General features: G+C 46.7%; 1 protein-coding gene across 4 annotated transcripts in view; it reads right to left on the bottom strand.

Moving 5' to 3' along the window:
- Window positions 1–12,100, bottom strand: part of ADGRL3 (adhesion G protein-coupled receptor L3) — a 421,071-nt gene that overhangs the window by 39,884 nt on the left and 369,087 nt on the right. The gene's annotated exons all lie outside the window — the stretch shown is intronic.

Here is a 12,100-nt window from a genome sequence, read left to right as displayed (position 1 = left end):
AAGACCTTGGTTTTCTTCTGTCTTCCCCTAGCATAAATCAGCCCTAACACCATAGAAATGAATGCAACGATGCCAGCGTAGCCATCAGTCACCCCTGTCTTTGCTCCTCTTCCTCATCCGTTTGACCCTTCAGCTCCCCAAAGCCCCACGTCTTCCTTGCTGCCCCCCGAAGCACCCGGGAGTGCTGCCCCCCCGCCACTGTGCAGCGCAAGGTGGCTTCAGCCTTGAAGAAACTTGGCCTGGATTGGGGCTTCCACCTGCCGAGCAGAGCACAGGGCAGTGGAGAGGAAGACGATGAGGAAGGCGTGCAGGGGGGACCCCAGCCGTGCACGGCTCAGGCTGGCAGCCTCCGCTATCGAGGCTCCGCGGCACCTCTGACTCCTTTTGCTTGCAACGGGGCTTGTCACAAACAGAAGCACACCGTTGTCATATTTATGTTTTGCATTGTTTTCTTTTCCTTTAAATATTAGAGAGAAAATACAGCGTTACGCCCTCCACTGAAGCTTATAAGATAGGTATTATTTAACCACGCGACCGAAAGAGCTCCCTAAGGTAACCACTTATTTAGGCACTTCTTTAAAAATCACTATTATGTATCTAGCAGACCAGAACAGCTCCTTTGAAGCATTTCCAGTCAATCCTACTAATAAATATTTAGCACTATGCAAATCGAAATTGCACTCTCAAAATCCTTCTGAAAGGTAGCCACCAGATAAAGTTGACAGCTTTAGTTGCTTGGTATGTTTTTCTCCCCGAGATTCCACCATCAGTGAGAGCACATTATGGTCTTAATTGCCTGCCAGTTTTGAAAAAACAAATCAATGTTTTTTTCCTTAAAAAAATCCAATATATAAAGTGGAAACCACTTTCCTCCCTCATCCTCTTTTTCTCTATGGTTGAAAGGTTCCTGCATTCAAAGAGTCTCTTGAAAATGGCCCACAGGATATTGGAAAACTACTTCGTTCTGAATTGCAGCCAATTCTTGAACCCGATTACCGAGCCTTTGGCTGCAGAGGTGCACAGGAGTCCAAGGGTTGTTTCAACAACAAGGGAAATGTGCTACCTTCACTGATGGAAAGGGATCTTTGGGGGAGAAGACCCTCACCGTGCAAACTGTGCGCGATACAATGTTGAGCTGCAGAAAACAGACCTGGAGATAAAGAGGGAGTGGAGCTTCCTTCACATAGCTCCCTTCCCTACCCGCAGGAGAAAAGGAACCAAAGTGTGAAAGAGAAGATGGGGATGAGACTGGAAGAACGAACACAAAGGACTCTTCACCAGAAGAACAAACTGAAAGTCTACGGCGAAGCTGATTCGCTCCCGTTTTGTGCTGCTGCGCTTTATTTTTTGGTTGCAGGACAAAAAGCACGGATGCGCTGAGGCATGTCATTTCTAGGCATTTTTGGCTTTCTTCAGGTTTTTTTTGTTTTGTTTTGTTTTTGGTTTGGTTTGTGGTTTTTGCTTTGCTCTTTGTACAGACTTGCTGTTGTTTTTTTTTTCATAGTCTTTCTTTCGACTGCAATTTGACAGCAATAAAGAAACAAAACCATCGTCTGTCGGCACAACGGAGAACTTGAAATGCGGGACAATCGGGTATTCCAATGGGTACGTTTCCTAGGCACCGAGGAGGGCTTTGCTTGGGCTGCTCCCATTAACCGGAATGGGAGTCACCACACGTGCACCCTTCTGAAAGTGTACTTCTCTATTGCATTAGCTCCAAAGCACGCTCCGTGGACAGAGCGTAGTGGACCAGAGGGTTGCTATTGGTAAAACAAGTCTGTACCACGCACGATTACTTAGGTAATGTTCACCTTGAATTCAAGTAATGTCCAATCAAGGAATTCAAAGCAGATACGGTGACAAAATTGGTTGGCAATACATAGGCAGCACATTTACGCTGCACGTTAGCTGTATGCCTGGCCATTTTCCTGCACAGTTTGCTCTTCTGCCTCAAATGCGAATGACAGAAGCTTTAATGATTTTTCAATATTGATCTGACAGCCGGTTCATGGGACCACACTGATAAATGCAATTTATCAGCCATTCAGGTCATTCTTACTTGATGAAGGGTCTGTTATCCTCATAGCTAAAGAATGCGTAGACATAAAGACAAGAACACCAACATTAGAAATATAACGACAGAGCGAATATCGCTCGCGGCTAGGCCCCCTCCCTTCTCCCACCCGCCGTCACCCAAACCAAAGGCAGACCCACAGCCCACATCCGGCGCCCCCGGTGCACCCCAGCCAGGCTGGCTCGCTGCACCACGAATTGAACCACCACCGCGGATGCTGGCTTCACCCACAGAAGCAAGCATCGTTAGCCGAAATCTCCAGCCACCCCTCAAGCTGGCTCTGATGCCCACTGTGCAAATGGCTGTTGACTTTGAAATCTGCTCTAAAAACAACAACAAAAAAAACAGTGCTATCTTTGGAGGACTCTGATTTTGAAACTCCAACGTAGCCACCTTTGTGTGTTAAGATGGCAAAACTTTGCTGTTTTTTGTCTGCTGTAGAGTATTACAAGAATCTCTCCATTGCTATTTACTTTTTCAAAACTGTAGCTCCCGAGTTGCCTACTTATGAGTCAGGCTGCAGCATTATCTTCTTTCGAAGATAACGGCACTAGGACCTTCTAAAACCCTGGTTCATCCAAATCATTGGCCCGTTTCCTCCCGTTTCCTAGGAAAGGACAAAGAAAGGACTTGTCCAAGCAAGAGTGAAAAGCAGCCTGCTGTAGTCACTTAAGAACATGCTACGATGGCCCACTCAAATTTTGGCAGCTGGGGGGACCCAAGATCATTTGCAGGCAGTTTTCCCAGGGGAATCGCCCAGACCTTCAGGGACCGGCTCTGTTCTCAATCCTGCCCGTGAGCCCGAGTGACGTGCCACGCACGGGGAGAGGAGGCCACCTCCAGCCTCCCTCTCCTCTCCCTGCATCACTCTCCTTGCTCTTCCAACCCAACGAGATGGAGGCCAGTTCAACATGCTCATCTCACTACCCCGGCAACGCGGTTGGGGGTGGTCCAGCCTGCTGAGACCTCCTTCGGTCCATACTGGCAAACTGGCAAGCTCTCCACGCTGTTACACAATCCTCTCCTCTTGGTGGGGACCCTTTGCAGCCTGGGCTAGAAAGAAGCACCAGCACAGCCGCAACATCAAGGATGGGTTAAGTGCAAAGGTAACTTTTGATCGAGAGGAACACTAAGCATGTCCAAGATGAGGCTTCGGTTTATGTCCTCCCAACAGCTAAAGCCACGTAGGGGCAATTTCTGTCTCTGTCTGCATGTGCCTGAGGCCACAGAGGGCTGCTTGAGGATCAACGGGAGCAGGACTCAGCCCTTATTGTACGAAGATGGTTTCACACAGTGTATCGTACAAAAATTTCCCGTTTTGCTCACACATTGCCCTGGGTTGAGCCAGAACAGGCAGTGAGGGCGCCAGTCCCAGCTTTGCCCTGGTGTGGTCTCCATGAGTGCTTGGGGAAGGGAGGGAGAAGCAGCCAAATGGACTGATGTGGCATCACGTCTGCTCAACGCCTCTCTCCAAGCAGTGAGACACGGGCAGAGGACCCATCTCATGGACGTGTAGGCAGCATGCACTGGGGGTATTTTAGGGTTACCCCCTTAAAGCCAGTGGGCGCACTCAGGGCGAGAGCAGGATGAGGCCGGCAGTAAAGCCAGTGTGCACCATCCACATCACTGGATCACTGGCCAAGCCACCAGCATCTGCCAGGAGCCACCGCTGTCATCTCCCACCTCGGCAGCCCTACACCACCGCAAGCACCTCCCGCCGCAGCATCCTGGGGCTGAGCCTTCCCCTTCTCCATCTCGCCTGCCATCGGCAGCTTCCCATGGCTTAGCTCCTCTGCACCAGGAAAGGACGGAGGGACAGTTCCCACCATGCAGGGAAAGAGCGGGGCAGGACTCGCACAGCTCCACCATGACCCCTGTCCGTGCGGGATAACCCCCACATCATTCCCTATGTTGCTGGAGGGACTCATCTCCTTGCTGGCAAAGGGCATGGCAAAACGGACGCGCCAATGCAACTTGACGCTCAAAGACAGTATCGAACACCGTGCGGGGAAAGCACAAAGCACATCCAACTTGATGGTCCTCTAGCAACAGGCAAGTATGGATGCCATGATCTCAGATCCCGGGGAAAGGTCACCTCCAACACCATGCCCGGCTGGCACCCCAGGACGTGCAACCCCACCGCAGAGCAATTAAAGGTAGACATAAGACAGTCCGGCGCTCCCAGCTGCAATCTGTAACACTTCTGCCCAGCAACATGGACATGAAATCCAATTACTGTGCTCGCAGGCACTCCGGTTTTATGGCGAAGATTTTACTACTGAAATGTCGGTTGTTATTTCTTATAAAAAGAGAGAATTAGGGAAATTTTTTACTTCATTTCTGCTACCCAGACCTTCTCAAAGCTTTTCGGTGATCTGCAATAGCCTTTCTTCAAGGCCAACAAAGGCTCTGTTTTCTCTTTGGGCAGACAAAATGTGAAATCAGTAAACTTGGATTGCCTTCTAGCTTAAGGATATCATTTTACAGCAGCTCAGGAAAGCATTGTCAAAAACACCAGAGGAATTTCTGTCCCATTTCCAACCTGTTTGGACACAGATGCACCTAGGCCCCACTGCCTAAAGAAATTAGGAGCCTAAAGAAAGGAAAATTTCAAAGACACATACACCTCTAATTCCTAAACACTTCAAAGCTCTACACATTTGGCCAATAAAACTTAGCCTTCTATATCGCACATGAAATATGGATCCTTGCTTTTCATTTTGCCAACTCAGGTGTTGCAAGAAGCTTAACTCTTGTGCTGGCAACAATTCTGGTCTGAGAAAAATTACTCCGGAAAGTTTTTTTCCCTGGGAAAGCGTGGGAAAACCATCAGTGCTGCATTAATACTGCGTCGCTGTCTGCAATACATAAAAGTCATCACCTAGACAGGAGAAAAGCCTTGGGACTGTATATACAATCAGCCTTAACTCACAGGAAAACGTAGCTGCTAACTGGAAAACTGAGATTATATTTACTAGGAAACCATTATCAAACACAACGCTTAGATGAGTAGAAATTGTTGGAAAACAAAGCATAAGACAGCTTGAGAGGCCAGGTTTAAAATGCTCTCTGCAGAAATAATTTCTTCCTAATCCCTGGCAGTAAGGGTGGAATTCAGCCCATTTAATTTTAACTAGGCAACTCTGATCTCCCTGTAGTCAGCAGGAGACTGGCACCTCCAAAGAGCAATTCGTCCCATCCTAGAATAGGTATATAAGGCAAGTGAGCTTCGTCACTACCCCCAAAAATTGCTTTCTCTACTGACTACAGAGGAAACCTGAGCGGCGGCTTTGCTTTCAAATGCATGAAGTCTAAAAGCCCATCTTTAGCGGCTGCTTTATTCCTTTAAGCTGGGAAATCTTCCCCTATGCCCGTATGTTTCTTCGCCGCCCAGATGACGGATAGCGGATGGTCTTCCATTCCGTATAAATACCCAATTCATTTTCTAATCTTAAAAAAGCCCCGACTTTACCTTGGGGCAAAGACTTCTTAAGGTTAATTACACATCATGCAAAACTCGTTCAAAACCTTATTTGAGTTAGATGTCTTTCAATTTCCCAAAGTACTTTCTTCTTAAATTATGAGCAAGGACTGTTCATATTACCTTCTATATTCCTGCAATATTTCTAGACCCATTCATTTGGTTAAAGTTGCTAAAATTAGTTACTTATACCCTTGTTTAGGTGCTTAAAGAATTTCAGAACCAATCCATCCATGTTGCTTTCAGCATACCAATAAGGCAGAGGTTCTGAAATCGCTTGGGCACTTTGTACCTTTTTAAAACCCCAGTGCGTCCCTTTCTGACACAAGGTGGCCAAAAATGCCAGAATATACACTGCCAGCCCCATACGGGGACACAGACAACCTGCAAGTCATGTTTTGTGGCGCAGACCACTTCCCACGTGTATGCAGATTAGCAACACCCTGGATTATTAACGCCTTCGCTTTTTGTAATATCAAAAATAAGGCAAGAATTTACTTTCACACATACATCAATGTTAAAACGCTGCTGGACAGACGATGCCTCCTATCAAAAAGCAGCTATTCAACTGTCATTTAAAAATAATCATTTCTGGTCTTCCTACAGTGTGAAAAGGATTTGGTTCTCTTTGATATTTAACAAAGAGTAGTTTTTGAGCCACATTTAGCTACCCCTTTTAATAAAAAGCTACATAACTTACCGACTTCCGAGGTTATCATTTTGCACAACCTTTGATGGTTTAATTTGTTAAATTTATCACTCTTTTGACAATGCAAAGTATTTTCCCATATTGTTGATATCACAGAAAGCCCGGGGCTTTAGCAAGCACATGGACTCAGTGTTCTGGCCCCAAAATATGGGTTGGCTAGGGAGCAAAAATGCCAAAATGAGTGCATGGTGCACAGGACTTTCAGAAGCTGCTACGGGTGATGAAACCCAAATAAAAATAGATGGATGAAGCGCACCCTCTAAAACATTTGGAGAAACCCAAGGAATTCATTTTAATATGCAGCAAATAACATACAGAGACAGACATTTCCTGCAGGCAAGTACTAGAGACGCACAAAAAATAAAGTTTGCTATCGTGTCTCGCTGCTGTCTGCCAATATGAGGCAGTAGGGATGTTTGTTTTCTCTTCCTTCTTCTTTTTTTTTTTATTTCTAGGATTAGAAAAGATTGATTTATCGAACTTCTGAAAATCTACAGTAAGTAGTTGGAAAGTCCAGAGCTCCCTTCGTAAAGCAAACGGGTTCATCGCTAATTAATGAAGGAGCATCTCCGTGCCGAGAAAAATCAATAGCAAGCAATAAAAGGCTGCTTAAAGGATTTGTCTTCACATTTTGCGACAAAGTTACCATGCAAATGGCGTGGAGCCAAATCCCCTCCTAATCGCATTCCTTAGGCCGTTAATGTTCATCACACAGGTTTCCATGCAATAATTCCCAAGATCTCATTTTTTTGGCTATTTGGCCGCCACACCATCCTTGACAGCAAGCCTGCATTCTCGATTTCTCCCCAGGCTACTGGTGCTCTTTTTTGGGCTCTCATTTTAAAGACAGACTGACTTCCCCTGGCCCAACCTCCAAGCGTTGCGTGCCTTGGCAAGCAACCTCAACAGACTTGCATGGCCACCACCAGCAGGCAGGGCCGCTCGGGGCCCAACTGCATCCGAAACGGGGAGACAGGAGGAGGTGGCTGGTCACCTGAAAACCTCTGCAATCATCTCATGAGTTAATAAGCCTTATTTCCAGAAAAAACACCAGGTTTTGCATCCCTTGAAGATCTGGGAAGGTCAGAGGATCTGTAAGGGAGATTTTATACAGGTTGAAAGTTGTGGGACTTGTGCCATCAGGTGAAAGACAAAGTTAAGGGCCCTGCAAGGGGAAGCTAGAGGGACATTCCTAAAAGAAGGACCAAAAATGTTTATGTTAGATAAAGATATAGGAGACCATGGGCAACTTCTGGGTGCTGTTATTCATTTCACCTTTCCTAGGGAAGCAGAGAGGAGACTACAGGGCCTCAGCCGGGGCTACATCATCTGAGATGGATCCTCAGAAGTGCCTACAAGCATCAGATGCTGCATTTCTGTGGCTTTGCAATTCCATTGGAGGCTTCAGACTTCCACCGGCAGTTCTGAAAATTTTACCAAATGAGGCTCAATTTCCCTTGGCCCTGTGTGAAGCCCGAGCCCAGGATTTGGGGGTGACTTGTGCCTGGTTGGGTCTGCCAAAGCCCAAACCACCGCTCCTTTCCACCTCAACAGGAGGTGCCTGGAAAGCTCTGGCCCGCTTTTGGAGATTGGTTCTTAATTACTGCAATTGGAAAGCACAATTCTGTTAAGCTCATCTAATTTTCTGTAAGTAATTAATTACCCGCAGAATTGCTTACCCTGTTTATTTCTTTCCTCCTAACTTTGCAAAGGCAATGCCACGATTATTCAACACACACTAATGTGTAACCACATATCTGATTGTTTCCGCATGATCTAGATTCAGCAAAGCCTTTGGACACATTTGTATTTTACAAATGCTGACAAAATATTTAAAATGTATGGCCTTTTAAAACAATAATCATGATTTATGGTTTCACAGAAAGACTGTAGGCATTTAATATCTTCCAGGACACTCTCTCAAATCAATAATTATTGACTGATTTTTTTTTTTTAAGTTCTGAAAAGAAGACACCTGTCAGCGGAGAGATTAGTGCCTTACGATCACCCTTCAACGCTAATGCAGCCATCACAAAAACGGTAGATAAACAGGCAAAAATCCAAACCCAAATGCTAAGATATTAACAAAACTGCTCTTTGAAAAACTCAAACAGCACCGCTAAAAACACACATTTCATTTCGCAGCTGAGCTTACTGAGATGTCAGGCCCAAGCGCCGGCTCACGGGCCGCGTTCGTTCCCTGGTATCAGATTATGCTTTCCCAGAGCTGGCGCCAAGGGTTGATGCCTCCTTGAAAGGCGGCCTTGGGGCCACCGGGCTCGGAGCTGCCATCCCCAGAAGTCGGAGGAGTCCCAAATCGCTGCGTGCAGAACAGCTGGCCGGCAAGGAGGGACTTTCAAACCCTGCTCTTGAATAGCCCCCTCAGGTGGTCTTGCTGCTTCCTTAGTGGGTCACATGAAAATCTTAACATCAACAAAAAATTCTTTAGGTGCACTGCTATTTTATTTATTTAGATTTATTTATTCATTCATTTTATTCTTGCAAGTTCTCAAGGACCCTCAGCTCTCCCTGGCTTTGACATGAATTGAGGATGCTGAACGCGCAGCATTGGACCTCCTGTAGTCGCGGTGCTGCCCAGAGGTGCCTACCCAACGCGGGTGCTCGGCTGGCGGGACCCCCGAGCCGCACAGCGTCATCGCCGAGCCTTCCGAGGCAACTACAGCCATGGCCATAAAGAAAGGATTAAAGTGTTTCTATTCAGCACGCCACGTCGCCGGTGTGAACCCAACGCAACACTCAGTTCCAGACCCTTTGGCATCGCAAATCGTTTCCAATCACAGTATCTCAAGATTAAAAAAAAAAAAAGAATAGAGTTGAAGGAGCTGAAAGAATAGAGTTGACTAAATCTCAATAGCAAAATATAATCCTTACCGTCTCCCTACTTCTATTCATTCTTAAAACAGCTAGAATAAAGCACAAATTAATCTCCCTTTAGTAAAAGCATACCCGCTACAATGTATTTGTCTGTGCCAGTAATGGAAGCGCTTGCTGCGAAGGGGAAGAAATCTTGCTTCCTCAGAAATCTGCCTCATTCTTCACCGCACCAAAACCACTATGTTTGCTTTTTCTGCATTTCAATCAGCTGGGTAAATAAAACTAGATTGGTAAAGCTCTGCTCCTGCCAGCGCAATACGGCTGCGTTAAACAAAGGATTTTATTTAAACTGTTCTGCAGATGATTTTTTGGAAGTTCTATTTAACCTTTACTTGCAGCTTTATAGCTAACTTTTCGGCGTTTTCTGAGACTTAAGAAAACCCACAGGACTGAAACAACAAGCTAATCTGGGGGCTGGAATTAGTCATGTCTCTTTAAATAAAATACATATGTTAAAGCAAGAAAATGAGCAGATAGTCACCTACACCCATACAACATATGGGGAGAGCAGGCTACGGAAGTGGTTCGGGAAGTTTAAAAGGAGGCACGTTTTCCAAAAGGGCTTCTCGGTTTGGTGGCTCATGTCGTGGTTCACCTGATCACAACTTCCAGAATGCCAAAATTTGTCTCCAGCGTGTAACTTCCCTCACCCCGCGCCTCCTCCAGACTGGGCCGGGTTCCCTGGAGAAACACAGATTCGGCTTTACGAGGTTTTAGATAGCGACACCAACTGCTGTGTCTTTGCGTTTGGCTCCTTGCTTCTCGCTTTTAGGTTGCACATTCTCAAGTTTGTTTCTGTAAGCATGTGAGTGAGACACTCTTGGGAAAAAATAAGAGAAGGAAGGCCTGAGTCTAGGTTAATGGGGCAGCTGAGGCTCCAAGAAAAAAGCCCTAACAACGTGAGGCTTGCGGTAAACCTCAAGTGGTGGCAATGGTGAAGTTGTGTAGCCTTTTCAGTGTCGTTAGGTCTCACTAGGGCTCGGTGCTTCTGCAAACCTGACCTGAATTTCCTGCCCTGTGAGCCACCAGCACCAAAACCCCACCGGGGACCGGTGCTTTCCTCTCTGAAAAATGAGCATCCTCATGCAGGGCAGTGCCTCAGGTTGACGTGGCCCTCCCTAGTCTTGTGGACACAGACAAATGGGTATTCCCCCACTCCCACCATCTCTTCCTGAGCTTAGTTTTCTCTGATTGACCCTACCACGGCCTAGAAGGCTACTGGATATATTTCTTTAGAGGACAATTATAACATGAGAAATGCGGCTTTTCATTGCAGAATGAATTCAAGAGAGAGAAATTAATTACTGAAGTCAGCTGAGAGGTATCAGCTTCCTTTACACCAAAAATTGAGAACATATACCTTTTTACTCAGGCATAAAATCAGTGCCGTGTGCCTTGAGGCTCGGACCACTTGGAGCCACCTCCGTAACCAGCAGGCATGGAGATGGCGGGCGTTCATTTTGCCATTGGCAGGGTTCACCCTTTGGGGCGGGATGGATTTCTGGAGGCCACAGGGCAGGACATTTCTGGATCACTCATGTTAATGGGATCTCAGCAAGTGTTTTTGTGAATCTGGCCACAATAACTGAAAATGTTCCCTCCCGCGTGTTTAGAATAAACACATTTTCAAGGGAATTTCACTTCTTTGATATAGTGTTTACTCTATTGTTTAAGAAGAAGGGATGGTGGCAGGTTTACACAAAAGGAAAGAAAGCTGCAACAAAAATACAATGATTAATGTCGGGATTAAACTGTTTTAAGGCCCTTAATTAATAGTGCCTCTTTAGAAGCTAAAGGAACTCCCAGCTAAGAGTCTGGATGTTGCTATCTAAAAGAAAGAAAAATGAAATTCCTAAGGGGACTTTTGTGTAGGTTTCTTCTGCAGTGGACGAGTGCTTCCAACAAACCCAGGACTATGGCCCGGCTTGCTCTTCTTTGAGAAGGTCCCCATGAGTTGTGCCTTCTAAAGGGCATCCAGGTGGCACCGACACAAACCAAACTCTACCGCGGCTAACACAATAACGCAGCAAAATCGGACAAAAGAGAAGCGAGCTGACAAAGCCCTCCGTCTCCTGCCTTCTCTTCAAAGGGTCTGTAAATGCGCTCGGCAGCAAAGGCCAGTGTGTCGCCCTTCCAAAGCAAATAAAATAAAACCTTGTTGCCACATACTGCACCGCAGAAGAATGTCAGGACGTCTGGTTTGGCTACGCGCGACGCTAGCAAGCCTCGTCACAGCAAGGCAGTGAGAGCAACAGCCAAGAGCAAAAAGCACATGTGGGAACTTCAAAGAAAAGGTTATATCTTTAAGGAACAAAAAAAAGATGACTTCTGGTCTCTGGTAGGAGAATCCAGGTTTCACTCCCTCCCCTCCAGCTGTTGGAAATCTTAAGAACCACACTGGACCCGTTCATATACTGATTCATCCTCCTTCGTCTCATAAAGCTTCTCGCAGGAACATGAATACAAAAAGACTCAGTGTACTCCTGCCTCCAACAGCCAAAGCCGTTTCACACATCTAACGTCTCCTGAGCACAACGGCGAAGCGCAAAGGAGAGGCTCGGAGCCGCGCGGCTCCTGCAATCGCTCCGCACGGCAGCAACCTCCGCTCAAAGCAGCCTTGCAGCTGCCCCAAACTATTCCAGCTGCTGACACGTCTTTGCAAGGAGCCGCCTGCCAGCAAGGGTGCACCCACGCCCCACCGATCGTCCTACCGTCTCCACCTCGCAGGCTATAGATGCAGGAGGCACAGCCTCCCCAAAAGCAGGATTAGAGCACAAATCTCACTAGTTAGCGGGTGCATCCTGCTGAACCGGCTCAATTCCAACCTGACATACAGGGAGGATGCCCGCAGCCCCGTGGGCTTGGGGAAGCATCCACAAATGTATCGCGGCTACCCAACAGCAGGCACAGATTCATCCTTCGGAAAAGCGCCGGGCTAAGC

This window comes from Apteryx mantelli, chromosome 5 (assembly GCF_036417845.1).
Source record: "Apteryx mantelli isolate bAptMan1 chromosome 5, bAptMan1.hap1, whole genome shotgun sequence".
Classification (NCBI taxonomy): Eukaryota; Metazoa; Chordata; class Aves; order Apterygiformes; family Apterygidae; genus Apteryx; species Apteryx mantelli.
Note: the sequence above shows the minus strand (reverse complement) of the source record. Positions and strands in the feature narration are given on the sequence as shown.